General features: G+C 40.6%; 1 non-coding gene across 1 annotated transcript; it reads left to right on the top strand.

The window, feature by feature from the left end:
* The first annotated feature begins 14,506 nt into the window (after positions 1-14,506).
* On the top strand, positions 14,507-14,579 carry trnar-ucg (transfer RNA arginine (anticodon UCG)). The gene has a single exon. It is a non-coding gene; the product is annotated as a tRNA-Arg (tRNA).
* Positions 14,580-15,584: the final 1,005 nt, after the last annotated feature.

Here is a 15,584-nt window from a genome sequence, read left to right as displayed (position 1 = left end):
GCTAGGCAGCGATTGGTAGGTTACCCTCCTTTCCCCCACAAACACTTCGCCAGAGCGCCAGGCCATAGTTCAAAGACAAAGGTTTAAGAATCGGGAGGCTTCCGGGAGCTACGCTGCGTCGTCGCCGAAGCGCCGGTGAGGCCGCGCAGACATTAAACCCCCACCTACTCCGGGGTGCAGAGAAGTTGACTGGTTTCCCAGTGCCGCGCGAGGATACTGGGCGACACCCAAGACGCTTATAAGATGTTAGACCATTTTGGGAAGTCCCGGTTCACCGGACACCCCCAGTCCCCTTCGGTAGCGGCCTCTCCACCCGCCCATAGGTGAGTCATGCAACCGTGGCAAATAGGGAAAGGGGATGGAGCCAGTCGGGCACATCCCAGGCAAAGGGGAATGCGGGGAAGCGGGCTAGGACCGATGACACCCACACCGGGAGAAGGGAGAGGCGGGAGGAGTGAGCCCCCTACCTTACCCATCCCGCAGCAGAGCTGGATTTTCGGAGCTCAGCCCCATGCCGGCGGCTGGCAACCCGTTAATGATCCTTCCGCAGGTTCACCTACGGAAACCTTGTTACGACTTTTACTTCCTCTAGATAGTCGTTTGATCGTCTTCTCGGGCGCTCCGCCAGGGCCGTGACCGACCTCAGCGGGGCCGATCCGAGGACCTCACTAAACCATCCAATCGGTAGTAGCGACGGGCGGTGTGTACAAAGGGCAGGGACTTAATCAACGCGAGCTTATGACCCGCGCTTACTGGGAATTCCTCATTCATGGGAAATAATTGCAATCCCCAATCCCAATCACGAGTGGGGTTCATCGGGTTACCCACACCTCTCGGCGAAGGGTAGACACACGCTGACCCGCTCAGTGTGGCGCGCGTGCAGCCCCGGACATCTAAGGGCATCACAGACCTGTTATTGCTCAATCTTGTGTCAATCTTGTTATCTTTATGTTTGAAGCCTGAAATGTGGCAAAAGGTCGCAAAGTTCAAGGGGGCCGAATACTTTCGCAAGGCACTGTATATTGCACAAATATGGCCTTTATGGAAGAGTGGCAAGAAGAAAGCCATTTCTTAAAGATATCCATAAAAAGTGTTGTTTAAAGTTTGCCACAAGCCACCTGGGAGACACACAAAAAATGTGGAAGAAGGTGCTCTGGTCAGATGAAACCAAAATTGAACTTTTTGGCAACAATGCAAAACGTTATGTTTGGCGTAAAAGCAACACAGCTCATCACCCTGACCAAACCATCCCCACTGTCAAACATGGTGGTGGCAGCATCATGGTTTGGGCCTGCTTTTCTTCAGCAGGGACAGGGAAGATGGTTAAAATTGATGGGAAGATGGATGGAGCCAAATACAGGACCATTCTGGAAGAAAACCTGATGGAGTCTGCAAAAGACCTGAGACTGGGATGGAGATTTGTCTTCCAACAAGACAATGATCCAAAACATAAAGCAAAATCTACAATGGAATGGTTCAAAAATAAACATATCCAGGTGTTAGAATGGCCAAGTCAAAGTCCAGACCTGAATCCAATCGAGAATCTGTGGAATGAACTGAAAACTGCTGTTCACAAATGCTCTCCATCCAACCTCACTGAGCTCGAGCGGTTTTGCAAGGAGGAATGGGAAAAAATGTCAGTCTCTCGATGTGCAAAACTGATAGAGACATACCCCAAGAGACTTACAGCTGTAATCGCAGCAAAAGGTGGCGCTACAAAGTATTAACTTAACGGGGCTGAATCATTTTGCACGCCCAATTTTTCAGTTTTTGATTTGTTAAAAAAGTTTGAAATATCCAATAAATGTCGTTCCACTTCATGATTGTGTCCCACTTATTGTTGATTCTTCACAAAATAATAGTTTTATATCATTATGTTTGAAGCCTGAAATGTGGCAAAAGGTTGCAAAGTTCAAGGGGGCCGAATACTTTCGCAAGGCACTGTAGTTGTGAAAATGTACTAAGTCCAAACTTTTCCAAAATTGCACTATGTTTCATGTGCAACTGGTGATTGAAAATAGGCACCTGGTAACCCAAAATTAAACACATTTTTAATCATTTTAATGCATAATGACACAAATACAAGGGTGAATTTCAAACAAATATACTTTATTTAATCAGTTAATCATTGATCGATTTGTCCCTCAATCAGTGTCCGGGCCCGGCTGGCATATTTGGTGAAATTATGGTACCGGTAGTGCCGTGCCTGCGTTTCCAGAGAGTGACAAATATGGTCAGCCACATTTCCCGGTCTGTAACCGAACCTTCGTTAAAGTTCAATGTGGCAACACTTTGTCGAATTGTACCGAAGGTCACTTTACTTCCAATGCCAAACTCTGCAAATATTTGGCCCACATACTCACACAGATTACCGTGCGGTTGACCGCAGGATGTGAAAAAGAAGAGTTCTGTGTCTGAAGTCATTCCACTCAGATGAGGCCTGATTTGATGGAATCGTTTAAGCCAAGTGTATTCCTCCTGACATATAACAATTCTGCACTCCCCGAAGCTATAGTTTGTTTTGTGGCTCGCAACGCACATCTGATAACCCCCACCTTCCGTGGTTACTTCAGTAAAATCACTCTCACTAAACATGGTGACTGGGGATCGTCGAGTGCCATTAAATATGGCCAACCGGCTGGACATGAGAGCTGCAAACCTACGCCTGTCAGAGCAGGTGGCACGGACCTCCAGCCTACTGAGAACTGAAGGAATTGCTTGATTGCTTAGCTCAACAAAGCGTTTTAACTCCGCAGTGCTGAGCACCTCGTCTTTCGAATTCCAACGACCTTAGCTTGCATACCATTTGGCCGGAACTGAATAAGATAATTCAGGAAACCTCGAACATCGGCTCGGTACATTTTTAACGTGGATGGTGTCACATTGACCATACCACTCAGACACACGTCTGCAGTTATCCAGAAAACACAGTCCTTCATCGGCAATGCCCTCTGACATAATGCGGAGGAATTCCAGTACTTGGGATATACTGGTGCGACTATTGTCAATTCGTTTAACTGAAGGGTTTATACCCGTAATATAGTGTTCATATTGAGTCAAAATTGCATTACTCCAAACCTCAATTCTGGACGGCACGCCGCCGTCTTCATCACTCTCGTTCTCTGTGGAAGTTGCCACGACGCAGCCTTGCTCCCTCGGTTCCGAGCACGTTTCACTACCGAGCTGACTGGTTGGCTGCACCGCTGCTGACGCACCTGCCGTCTGCTCACCCTTGTCCACTAGCTGCTGCTCACCCTCGTCCACCAGCTGCTGCTCCACGGACAACTCACTTTCAAAACACTACAAAGTCACAGGGTCCTCCGTCCGCGGTTCAACACCGTTGTCAGGCTGCATATACTGCCCTGATTCGGGCTGCTGTCTCTCAGTCGAAAACCGGCTAGATTGCATAGCATTCGTCCATTCCATAGTACCGGACTTAAGTGCATGTACAGACTTGAAATGTCGGTCTAGCCGCACGATATTCTGCTTGGAACAAAGGCCAGAGTCACTTCTTGGTCTGCTACTCATAGCTTCTCTCTCCTGCCTTCCTCAATGTCTCTTTGTTTGCTCCACCAAACAACCTAACCCTAACTAACCCTGACCCCTAACCTAACCCCATCTAACCCTAACCCACTAACCCTAACCCAACCCAAACCCTTACACAAATTCTACTTTCCTGAATGTTGATAAATATCTTACAGCGTAGATTGTGGCCAAGCGGTAAGGCGTTGGTCTTGTAAACTGAAGATCATAGGTTCAAATACCATCCGTGCCTTACTGGAAGATACCTGGTTCCATCTAAAGGTTCTTTCACTGGAGGACTTTGAAGAAAAAAAAAAGGTTTTCTCAAAATGGCAAACCTGCTATTGTATAGTAAGGGAATGTAGCTCTACGGTAGAGCAAATACTTGAAATGCATGCGCTCTGAAGTTAATCCCCAAATTCTCTGATGAGTATATTTAGTTGTGAAATTAGCTTTTGCACAACTCTACTTTCCAGAAGGTTGACATTTTAAGAAGGAAATAGATGTGCTAAGTCATTTGTTTTTGTAAACTGAAGCACATGGGTTCAATCCTTGTTCGACGTTTATGGAAGCTAGATGATATTATGGAAATGTGTTTCATTAGAACAGTGTAAAGAAAAGGTCAATTGTCAAATCAAATCAAATTTTATTTGTCACATACACATGGTTAGCAGATGTTAATGCGAGTGTAGCGAAATGCTTGTGCTTCTAGTTCCGACAATGCAGTAACAACCAACAAGTAATCTAACTAACAATTCCTAAACTACTGTCTTATACACAGTGTAAGGGGATAAATAATATGTACATAAGGATATATGAATGAGTGATGGTACAGAGCAGCATTGGCAAGATACAGTAGATGGTATCGAGTACAGTATATACATATGAGATGTGTATGTAAACAAAGTGGCATAGTTAAAGTGGCTAGTGATACATGTATTACATAAGGATGCAGTCGATGATATAGAGTACAGTATATACGTATGCATATGAGATGAATAATGTAGGGTAAGTAACATTAGCTATTGATATGGCCACTACGACCTGTATGCTCTAGTCGGCTGGCCCTCGCTACATATTCGTCGCCAGACCCACTGGCTCCAGGTCATCTTTTTAGTCTATGCTAGGTAAAGCTCCGCCTTATCTCAGCTCACTGGTCACGATAACAACACCCACTCGTAGCACGCGCTCCAGCAGGTATATCTCACTGGTCATCCCCAAAGCCAACACCTCCTTTGGCCGCCTTTCCTTCCAGTTCTCTGCTGACAATGACTGGAACGAATTGCAAAAACCGCTGAAGCTGGAGACATATTCCCTCACTAACTTTCAGTGTTGCCAACTTAGCGACTTAGTCGCTGTATTTAGCAAGTATTCAGACCCCTCTGAATTTTCATTTTACTCACTTTTTTGTCTCTTCCACAATGTTATTCCTCACTCCTACAGTGTCCATCACAATTACATGCACAATTATGCAAATTAGGTGATGACATCATTTAGCAACTTCTAGCGACTTTTAGGACAGCCAATAGCTACTTTCCTTATTGAGGTGTTGGCAACACTGCTAACTTTAAACATCGGCTATCTGAGCAGCTAACTGATCGCTGCAGCTGTACAAAGCCCATTTGTAAATAGCCACCCAATCTACCTACCTCATCCCCATATTGATTTAATTTACTTTCTGCTCTTTGCACACCAGTATTTCTAGTTGCTCATCATCATCTGCTCATCTATCACTCCAGTGTTAGTTTGCTCAATTGTAAATACTTCGCTACTATGGCCTATTTATTGTCTTACCTCCATTTGCATGCACTGTATATAGACTTTCTTTCTTTTCTTCTATTGTGTTATTGACTGTACGCTTGTTTATTCCATCTGTAACTCTGTGTTGTTGTTTGTGTTGCGCTGATTTGCTTTATCTTGGCCAGGTCGCAGTTGAATATGAAAACTTGTTCTCAACTAGCTTACCTGGTTAATTATAGGTGAAATTTAAAAAATAAGAAACATTTTTTTTCTTTACCAGATAGGTGATGTAGCTCAGTGGTAGAGCGCATTCTTTGCATGTATGAGGTCCTGGGTTCATTCCCCAGATTCTCCACTACAGTTTTTGCAATGACCCATCTCCAACTTTCCAGAATGTTGAAATTCTCAGCAGGAAACAGAGATGTGCTAAATAATTTGCTCTTGTAATCTGAAGAACATGTGTTCAATCCCTGTTCGTACATTTATGGAACAGAAGTGGCATGGTTGCCAACTTCAAATGCATCATTTTCAAAAACTGAAATTCATGGGTTAGATGACTGTCCATACTTGCTTGTATTTAGAATTGCTGCTATCATTTCATTGTAGTTTCAATGGAGTGGTGTATATAAAAAGTACATTGTATTAATATTGCATTTTATCTGCAAATAAAATGGGATCGAAGCTCAGAGGGGGAGTGCATGCTATTTATGTATGAGGTCCTTGGTTCAATCCCAAAGTTCTCCACTGAGTTTATTTGTGTGCCAAATTCACATTACACAACTCCTACTTTCCAGAATGTTGAAATTCTCAGCAGGAAACAGAGATGGTATTTGTTTGCCAAATTCACAACTACTACTTTCCAGAATGTTGATAAATATCTTGCAGCATAGAGTGGCATGGTGGCCAAGCGGTAAGGTGTCTGTCTTGTAAACCGAAGATCATGGGTTGTTGGATCCTGTATTTTACATTATAGCCATTAGATATATATGATTAAATATTATCTGATGTTGGTTGTGTGAGGTGTCTGCATTTGTGCACTGGAGCATCATTATGAGATTAAACAACTGCTTGCGACTTGCCTGTTTGTGTGTGACAAGAACTGAGTAACATGGTGTGACATGCATGTTGCAAAACTGTAGATAACAGCCCAGCAGATGCTTTGTCCTTGTGTTTGTATGTAACAATAATGAGCACATGGTGTGGCTTGCTGTATCTTACAAAGTTGTGATAGGGAGGGGTGGTCATCACGAGGTTTAACTGAGATGGAAAAATACAGAAGACAGGAACTGTTCAAATTAGTTGGGAGGGGGGCACATTCAGAGCGGGTGTTGCGAGAACAAGCGTTTTTTGTTAGATAACAGGAGCCAGGTGTTAGATAACGGTATGAAGCATGAGAGCCTGGATGTTCTTCACAAGCAACAATTACAGCTATCAACAGAAGCGCCATGAGGCGGGGACCCGCCTGAGCGCCTGCACTAGGCTGAGCAAGTTTATACCACGCCCAGTCTCTACTGTGATAGGCCAACAGACGGGTTGGAACTGTCTATCACAGTATAAACAATACTGTTTTACATACGTCTTGTCAGTTCCCTGTTCTGCCCTGCGTGGTATTACAGTGAGCTCGTATATACGAAAGTTGCATTTGCCATTTATTACTTAGCTAATAAAAAATACATAGTATAAAATCGGTGACTCATTGTTATTTTTATCCTGATAACAGATTTGAATTTACGCAACTCTAACATGGTGACCACCGCCGTGATCTGGTAGAAGGACGACGCTGGAGATTGTCCGGCCGATTGGCCAGTACTGTTGTGTGTCTCACAAATCCTGACCGGTCAAATAAAAGAGGTAAGCAGACACCTGTTGTGAAAAACTAAAGTTCTGCACATTGGAGTTATCCAAATTTAGTTTTGTGAGACACCTGTTTGATGTAAGTCACTAAATTTTAACTATTATGATGTGTGAGATTGGAAAATAGTTGAGAAAGTAATATCACCATTGGCAACTGCAATTGTATTATTGATCAACAATACTTAATGGTGCATTGTGTATGGGATGTACTAGTATGCCTGGCTGGTAGGTGGTAACAGAGAACACTTACTACATGTATGAATGGTGGGTATTGGGTGACCACCAAAGTGTGAATGGATAGTCTGGGACTACATGTATGATTCATTCTAGCTGATTATAAAAGTGTGACTGGATAGTCTGGGACTACATGTATAAGTGATGGGTAACGAGTGACCACCAAAGTGCCAATGGAAAGCCATATGATGCGAATGTGATGTACTAGGCAGGGCCAAGTGTGAATGACGGATAATTAAATTGACTAATTGGACTTGAGACCGATTTAGCCCTATGGAGTGGGTCTCTCTAAGGTCCTAACAAAGCATAGGTGTGTGTGAAGTACATCGGGGAGTAAAGTCGGCGCACTGACTACCAAGTTTGAGTGAGCCATTAAGTTGTACTAGAAACGTGATCCGGTTGACACGTTAGTCATATGGAGTGATTGTATTTTTTATTTTGTACATTTGGTATTGAAGTAAAGGTGATAAACCAGGGGACACACTTAATACCCTAGGGGACCCACAGTGCATAATTGAGTTCTTACTTTAGACCTAATTGGGGGCTGATTTTAGCCGTATGGAAAGGGTACCACTTGGGTTTGAGTAAAGGCATAGGTTGTTGACAGTATTGTAGTGTACATAAAATGTCGTTGGAAATAGAAAAGGTGTTGAAAACGCTGAAGTCCACTCTAGAATTGAATGAAGGCAGAGAGGGTAAGGAGTGGAAGAGACGGGGGGAGAAGCTGTACAGAGAATGGACAGAAGGCGGGGCCATTGCGTCTCCTACTGGTCTGCTTGCTGGGGTGAGTGAAGATTTGTGTGTGTATGGTGTAAATTGAAGCTTACTTGCGTGAATGAAGATTTGTGAGACTCAAATCGTGTGCATGAAATATGTTTGCACAGAGTTATATCATAGAATATTGAGGAGGTGAGCATGACTGTTGGAAAAAGTGTTAAACACTTTCCTATCTTTGTACTTGTTAAAAATCACAAGCTTTCCTCATTCGGACAGGTTCACAACTTTGATGTCTATTGTTGCATAGCAAAGTCTGTATGATGTCAAATAGGGATGTATCTCATAGAATGTGTCGCCTAATGGATAAGGCGTCTGACTTCGAATCAGAAGATTGAAGGTTCGAGTCCCTTCGTGGTTGTTTATTTTCATAAGCACAGCTGACTTGAACATCTTTGCAATTTCCCAAAATAAGGCATTGTTCTTGTTGCTTGGACATTGTTATTCAACTTTAATAATCTCAGACTGCAAGGCCTGAGAATTATTGTGTCTGAATCTGCATCGCAAGATTGAAGGAAAGAGTATCTTTGTACTAGTTAAAAATCACTAGCTTTCCTCATTCGGACAGGTTCACAACTTTGACGTCTGTTGTTGCATAGCAAAGTCTGTATGAGGTCGAATAGGGATGTATCACATAGACTGCGTGGCCTATTGGATAAGGCGTCTGACTTCGTATCTAAAGATTGTGGGTTCGAGTTCCTTCGTGGTTGATTAATTTCATGAGCTCTGCTGATTTGAACATCTTTGCAATTTCCCAAAATATGGCATTGCTCTTGTTGCTTGGACATTGTTATTCAACTTTTATTATCTAAGACTGCAAGGCCTGAGAATTATTGTGTCTGAATCGGCATCGCAAGATTGAAGGAAAGAGTGTCTTTGTACTTGTTAAAAATCACTAGCTTTCCTCATTCGTGCAGGTTCATACAGCAAAGTCTGTATGATGTCAAATAGGGTCGTTTAATTTCATTAGCTCAGCTAATTCGTACATGTTTGCAATTTCCCTAAATAAGGCATTGGCCTTGTTGCTTTGAAAATCTTGGACATTGTTGTTAAACTTTAATGATCCAAGACTGCAAGGCCTGAGAATTATTGTGTCTGAATCTGCATCGCAAGATTGAAGTAAAGAGTATCTTTGTACTTGTTAAAAATCACTAGCTTTCCTCATTCGGGCAGGTTCATACAGCAAAGTCTGAATGATGTCAAATAGGGTCGCTTAATTTCATTGGCTCAGCTAATTGGTACATGTTTGCAATTCCCCTAAATAAGGCATTGGTCTTGTTGCTTTGAAAAGCTTGGACATTGTTGTTCAACTTTAATAATCTAAGACTGCAAGGCCTGAGAATTATTGTGTCTGAATCTGCATCGCAAGATTGAAGGAAAGAGTATCTTTGTACTTGTTAAAAATGACTAGCTTTCCTCATTGGGACAGGTTCACAATTTTGATGTCTATTGTTGCATAGCAAAGTCTGTATGATGTCAAATAGGGTCCTTTAATTTCATTAGCTCAGCTAATTCGTACATGTTTGCAATTTCCCTAAATAAGGCATTGGCCTTGTTGCTTTGAAAAGCTTGGACATTGTTGTTCAACTTTAATAATCTAAGACTGGAAGGCCTGAGAATTATTGTGTCTGAATCTGCATCGCAAGATTGAAGGAAAGAGTATCTTTGTACTTGTTAAAAATGACCAGCTTTCCTCATTCGGACAGGTTCACAATTTTAATTCTATTGTTGCATAGCAAAGTCTGTATGATGTCAAATAGGGTTTATAATTTCATTAATGCTCAGCTGATTTTCCCTTCGTGGTTGTTTAATTTCATAAGCTCAGCATTTGAACATTTTGCGATTTCCCAAAATAAGGCATTGGTCTTGTTGCTTGGACATTGTTATTCAACTTTTATTATCTAAGACTGCAAGGCCTGATAATTATTGTGTCTGAATCTGCATCGCAAGATTGAAGGAAAGAGTATCTTTGTACTTGTTAAAAATCACTAGCTTTCCTCATTCGGACAGGTTCACAACTTTGATGTCTGTTGTTGCATAGCAAAGTCTGTATGATGTCAAATAGGTTCACAGCTAATTGCATGTTTGCAATTTCCCTAAATAAGGCATTGGCCTTGTTGCTTTGAAAAGCTTGGACATTGTTGTTCAACTTTAATAATCTAAGACTGCAAGGCCTGAGAATTATTGTGTCTGAATCTGCATCGCAAGATTGAAGGAAAGAGTATCTTGTACTTGTTAAAAATCACTAGCTTTCCTCATTCGGACAGGTTCACAACTTTGATGTCTGTTGTTGCTAAAGAAAGTCTGTATGATGTCAAATCGTGGTTGATTAATTTCATTAGCTCTGCTGATTTGAACATCTTTGCAATTTCCCAAATAAGGCATTGCTCTTGTTGCTTGGACATTGTTATTCAACTTTTATTATCTAAGACTGCAAGGCCTGAGAATTATTGTGTCTGAATCTGCATCGCAAGATTGAAGGAAAGAGTGTCTTTGTACTTGTTAAAAATCACTAGCTTTCCTCATTCTGATAGGTTCATACAGCAAAGTCTTTATGATGTCAAATAGGTTCCTTTAATTTCATTAGCTCAGCTAATTCGTACATGTTTGCAATTTCCCTAAATAAGGCATTGGCCTTGTTGCTTTGAAAATCTTGGACATTGTTGTTCAACTTTAATAATCCAAGACTGCAAGGCCTGAGAATTATTGTGTCTGAATCTGCATCGCAAGATTGAAGGAAAGAGTATCTTTGTACTTGTTAAAAATGACTAGCTTTCCTCATTCGGACAGGTTCACAACTTTGATGTCTGTTGTTGCATAGCAAAGTCTGTATGATGTCAAATAGGGATGTATCATATAGACTGAGTGGCCAAATGGATAAGGCGTCTGACTTCGTATCAAAAGATTGTGGGTTTGAGTTCTTTCGTGGTTGTTTAATTTCATGAGCTCAGCTGATTTGAACATCTTTGCGATTTCCAAAAATAAAGCATTGGTCTTGTGGCTTGGACATTGTTATTCAACTTTTACTATCGACGACTGCAAGGCCTGAGAATTATTGTGTCTGAATCTGCATCGCAAGATTGAAGGAAAGAGTATCTTTGTACTTGTTAAAAATGACTAGCTTTCCTCATTCGGACAGGTTCACAATTTTAATGTCTATTGTTGCATAGCAAAGTCTGTATGATGTCAAATAGGGATGTATAAAATAGACTCTGTAGCCTAATGGATAAGGCGTCTCACTTTGAATCAGAAGATTGAGGGTTCGAGTCCCTTCGTGGTTGTTTAATTTCATAAGCTCAGCTGATTTGAACATCTTTGCGATTTCCCAAAATAAGGCATTGGTCTTGTTGCTTGGACATTGTTATTCAACTTTTATTATCTAAGACTGCAAGGCCTGAGAATTATTGTGTCTGAATCGGCATCGCAAGATTGAAGGAAAGAGTGTCTTTGTACTTGTTAAAAATCACTAGCTTTCCTCATTCGGGCAGGTTCATACAGCAAAGTCTGTATGATGTCAAATAGGGTCGTTTTATTTCATTAGCTCAGCTAATTCGTACATGTTGGCAATTTCCCTAAATAAGGCATTGGCCTTGTTGCTTTGAAAATCTTGGACATTGTTGTTCAACTTTAATAATCTAAGACTGCAAGGCCTGAGAATTATTGTGTCTGAATCTGCATCACAAGATTGAAGGAAAGAGTATCTTTGTACTTGTTAAAAATCACTAGCTTTCCTCATTCGGACAGGTTCACAACTTTGATGTCTGTTGTTGCATAGCAAAGTCTGTATGATGTCAAATAGTCGAATTTCATTAGGATTCGTATCAATTTCCCTAAATAAGGCATTGGCTTGTTGCTTTGAAAAGTTGGCATTGTTGTTCAAATGGATGCAAGGCCTGAGAATTATTGTGTCTGAATCTGCATCGCAAGATTGAAAAAGATTATCTTTGTACTTGTTAAAAATCACTAGCTTTCCTCATTCGAGTTCATTCTTGATGTTGTTTAATTTCATGAGCTCAGCTGATTTGAACATCTTTGCAATTTCCCTAAATAAGGCATTGGTCTTGTTGCTTGGACATTGTTTATTCAACTTTTATATCTAAGACTGCAAGGCCTGAGAATTATTGTGTCTGAATCTGCATCGCAAGATTGAAGGAAAGAGTATCTTTGTACTTGTTAAAAATCACTAGCTTTCCTCATTCGGACAGGTTCACAATTTTGATGTCTATTGTTGCATAGCAAAGTCTGTATGATGTCAAATAGGGTCGTTTAATTTCATTAGCTCAGCTAATTCGACATGTTTGCAATTTCCCTAAATAAGGCATTGGCATCTTGTTGCGTTTGAAAAGCTTGGACATTGTTGTTCAACTTTAATAATCTAAGACTGCAAGGCCTGAGAATTATTGTGTCTGAATCTGCATCGCAAGATTGAAGGAAAGAGTATCTTTGTACTTGTTAAAAATCACTAGCTTTCCTCATTCGGTTGTTTGATGTCTCATAGCAAAGTCTGATGATGTCAAATAGGGTCGTTTAATTTCATTAGCTCAGCTAATTCGTACATGTTTGCAATTTCCCTAAATAAGGCATTGGTCTTGTTGTTGAAAAGCTTGGACATTGTTGTTCAACTTTAATAATCTAAGACTGCAAGGCCTGAGAATTATTGTGTCTGAATCTGCATCGCAAGATTGAAGGAAAGAGTATCTTTGTACTTGTTAAAAATCACTAGCTTTCCTCATTCGGACAGGTTCACAATTTTAATGTCTCTTGTTGCATAGCAAAGTCTGTATGATGTCAAATAGGGATGTATAACATAGACTGCGTAGCCTAATGGATAAGGCGTCTGACTTCGAATCAGAAGATTGAGGGTTCGAGTCCCTTCGTGGTTGTTTAATTTCATAAGCTCAGCTGATTTGAACATCTTTGCAATTTCCCAAAATAAGGCATTGCTCTTGTTGCTTGGACATTGTTATTCAACTTTTATTATCTAAGACTGCAAGGCCTGAGAATTATTGTGTCTGAATCTGCATCGCAAGATTGAAGGAAAGAGTATCTTTGTACTTGTTAAAAATCACTAGCTTTCCTCATTTGGACAGGTTCACAATTTTGATGTTTGTTGCATAGCAAAGTCTGTATGATGTCAAATAGGGTTGTATAACATAGACTACGTGGCCTAATGGATAAGGCGTCTGACTTCGAATCAGAAGATTGAGGGTTCGAGTCCCTTCGTTTGTTTAATTTCATAAGCTCAGCTGATTTGAACATCTTTGCAATTTCCCAAATAAGGCATTGCTCTTGTTGCTTGGACATTGTTATTCAACTTTTATTATCGAAGACTGCAAGGCCTGAGAATTATTGTGTCTGAATCTGCATCGCAAGATTGAAGGAAAGAGTATCTTTGTACTTGTTAAAAATCACTAGCTTTCCTCATTCGGGCAGGTTCATACAGCAAAGTCTGAATGATGTCAAATAGGGTCATTTAATTTCATTGGCTCAGCCAATTCGTACATGTTTGCAATTCCCCTAAATAAGGCATTGGTCTTGTTGCTTTGAAAAGCTTGGACATTGTTGTTCAACTTCAATAATCTAAGACTGCAAGGCCTGAGAATTATTGTGTCTGAATCTGCATCGCAAGATTGAAGGAAAGAGTATCTTTGTACTTGTTAAAAATCACTAGCTTTCCTCATTCGGACAGGTTCACAACTTTGATGTCTGTTGTTGCATAGCAAAGTCTGTATGATGTCAAATAGGGTCGTTTAATTTCATTAGCTCAGCTAATTCGTACATGTTTGCAATTTCCCTAAATAAGGCATTGGCCTTGTTGCTTTGAAAAGCTTGGACATTGTTGTTCAACTTTAATAATCTAAGACTGCAAGGCCTGAGAATTATTGTGTCTGAATCTGCATCGCAAGATTGAAGGAAAGAGTATCTTTGTACTTGTTAAAAATCACTAGCTTTCCTCATTCGTACAGGTTCACAATTTTAATGTCTATTGTTGCATAGCAAAGTCTGTATGATGTCAAATAGGGATGTATAACATAGACTGCGTAGCCTAATGGATAAGGCGTCTGACTTCGAATCAGAAGATTGAGGGTTCGAGTCCTTCGTGGTTGTTTAATTTCATAAGCTCAGCTGATTTGAACATCTTTGCAATTTCCCAAAATAAGGCATTGGTCTTGTTGCTTGGACATTGTTATTCAACTTTATTATCTAAGACTGCAAGGCCTGAGAATTATTGTGTCTGAATCTGCATCGCAAGATTGAAGGAAAGAGTATCTTTGTACTTGTTAAAAATCACTAGCTTTCCTCATTCGGACAGGTTCACAATTTTGATGTCTATTGTTGCATAGCAAAGTCTGTATGATGTCAAATAGGGTTGTATAACATAGACTACGTGGCCTAATGGATAAGGCGTCTGACTTCGAATCAGAAGATTGAGGGTTCGAGTCCCTTCGTGGTTGTTTAATTTCATAAGCTCAGCTGATTTGAACATCTTTGCAATTTCCCAAAATAAGGCATTGCTCTTGTTGCTTGGACATTGTTATTCAACTTTTATTATCAAATACTGCAAGGCCTGAGAATTATTGTGTCTGAATCTGCATCGCAAGATTGAAGGAAAGAGTATCTTTGTACTTGTTAAAAATCACTAGCTTTCCTCATTCGGGTTCACAGGTTCATACAGCAAAGTCTGAATGATGTCAAATAGGGTCATTTAATTTCATTGGCTCAGCCAATTCGTACATGTTTGCAATTCCCCTAAATAAGGCATTGGTCTTGTTGCTTTGAAAAGCTTGGACATTGTTGTTCAACTTTAATAATCTAAGACTGCAAGGCCTGAGAATTATTGTGTCTGAATCTGCATCGCAAGATTGAAGGAAAGAGTATCTTTGTACTTGTTAAAAATCACTAGCTTTCCTCATTCGGACAGGTTCACAACTTTGATGTCTGTTGTTGCATAGCAAAGTCTGTATGATGTCAAATAGGGTCGTTTAATTTCATTAGCTCAGCTAATTCGTACATGTTTGCAATTTCCCTAAATAAGGCATTGGCCTTGTTGCTTTGAAAAGCTTGGACATTGTTGTTCAACTTTAATAATCTAAGACTGCAAGGCCTGAGAATTATTGTGTCTGAATCTGCATCGCAAGATTGAAGGAAAGAGTATCTTTGTACTTGTTAAAAATCACTAGCTTTCCTCATTCGGACAGGTTCACAACTTTGATGTCTCATGTTGCAGCAAAGTCTTTATGATGTCAAATAGGGTCGTTTAATTTCATTAGCTCAGCTAATTCGTAAGTTTGCAATTTCCCTAAATAAGGCATTGGTCTTGTTGTTCTGAAAAGCTTGGACATTGTTGTTCAACTTTAATAATCTAAGACTGCAAGGCCTGAGAATTATTGTGTCTGAATCTGCATCGCAAGATTGAAGGAAAGAGTATCTTTGTACTTGTTAAAAATCACTAGCTTTCC

The sequence above is a fragment of the Oncorhynchus masou genome, unplaced genomic scaffold, assembly GCF_036934945.1.
Source record: "Oncorhynchus masou masou isolate Uvic2021 unplaced genomic scaffold, UVic_Omas_1.1 unplaced_scaffold_1128, whole genome shotgun sequence".
Lineage (NCBI taxonomy): Eukaryota > Metazoa > Chordata > Actinopteri > Salmoniformes > Salmonidae > Oncorhynchus > Oncorhynchus masou.
This window is presented reverse-complemented; position numbering and strand designations above follow the sequence as displayed.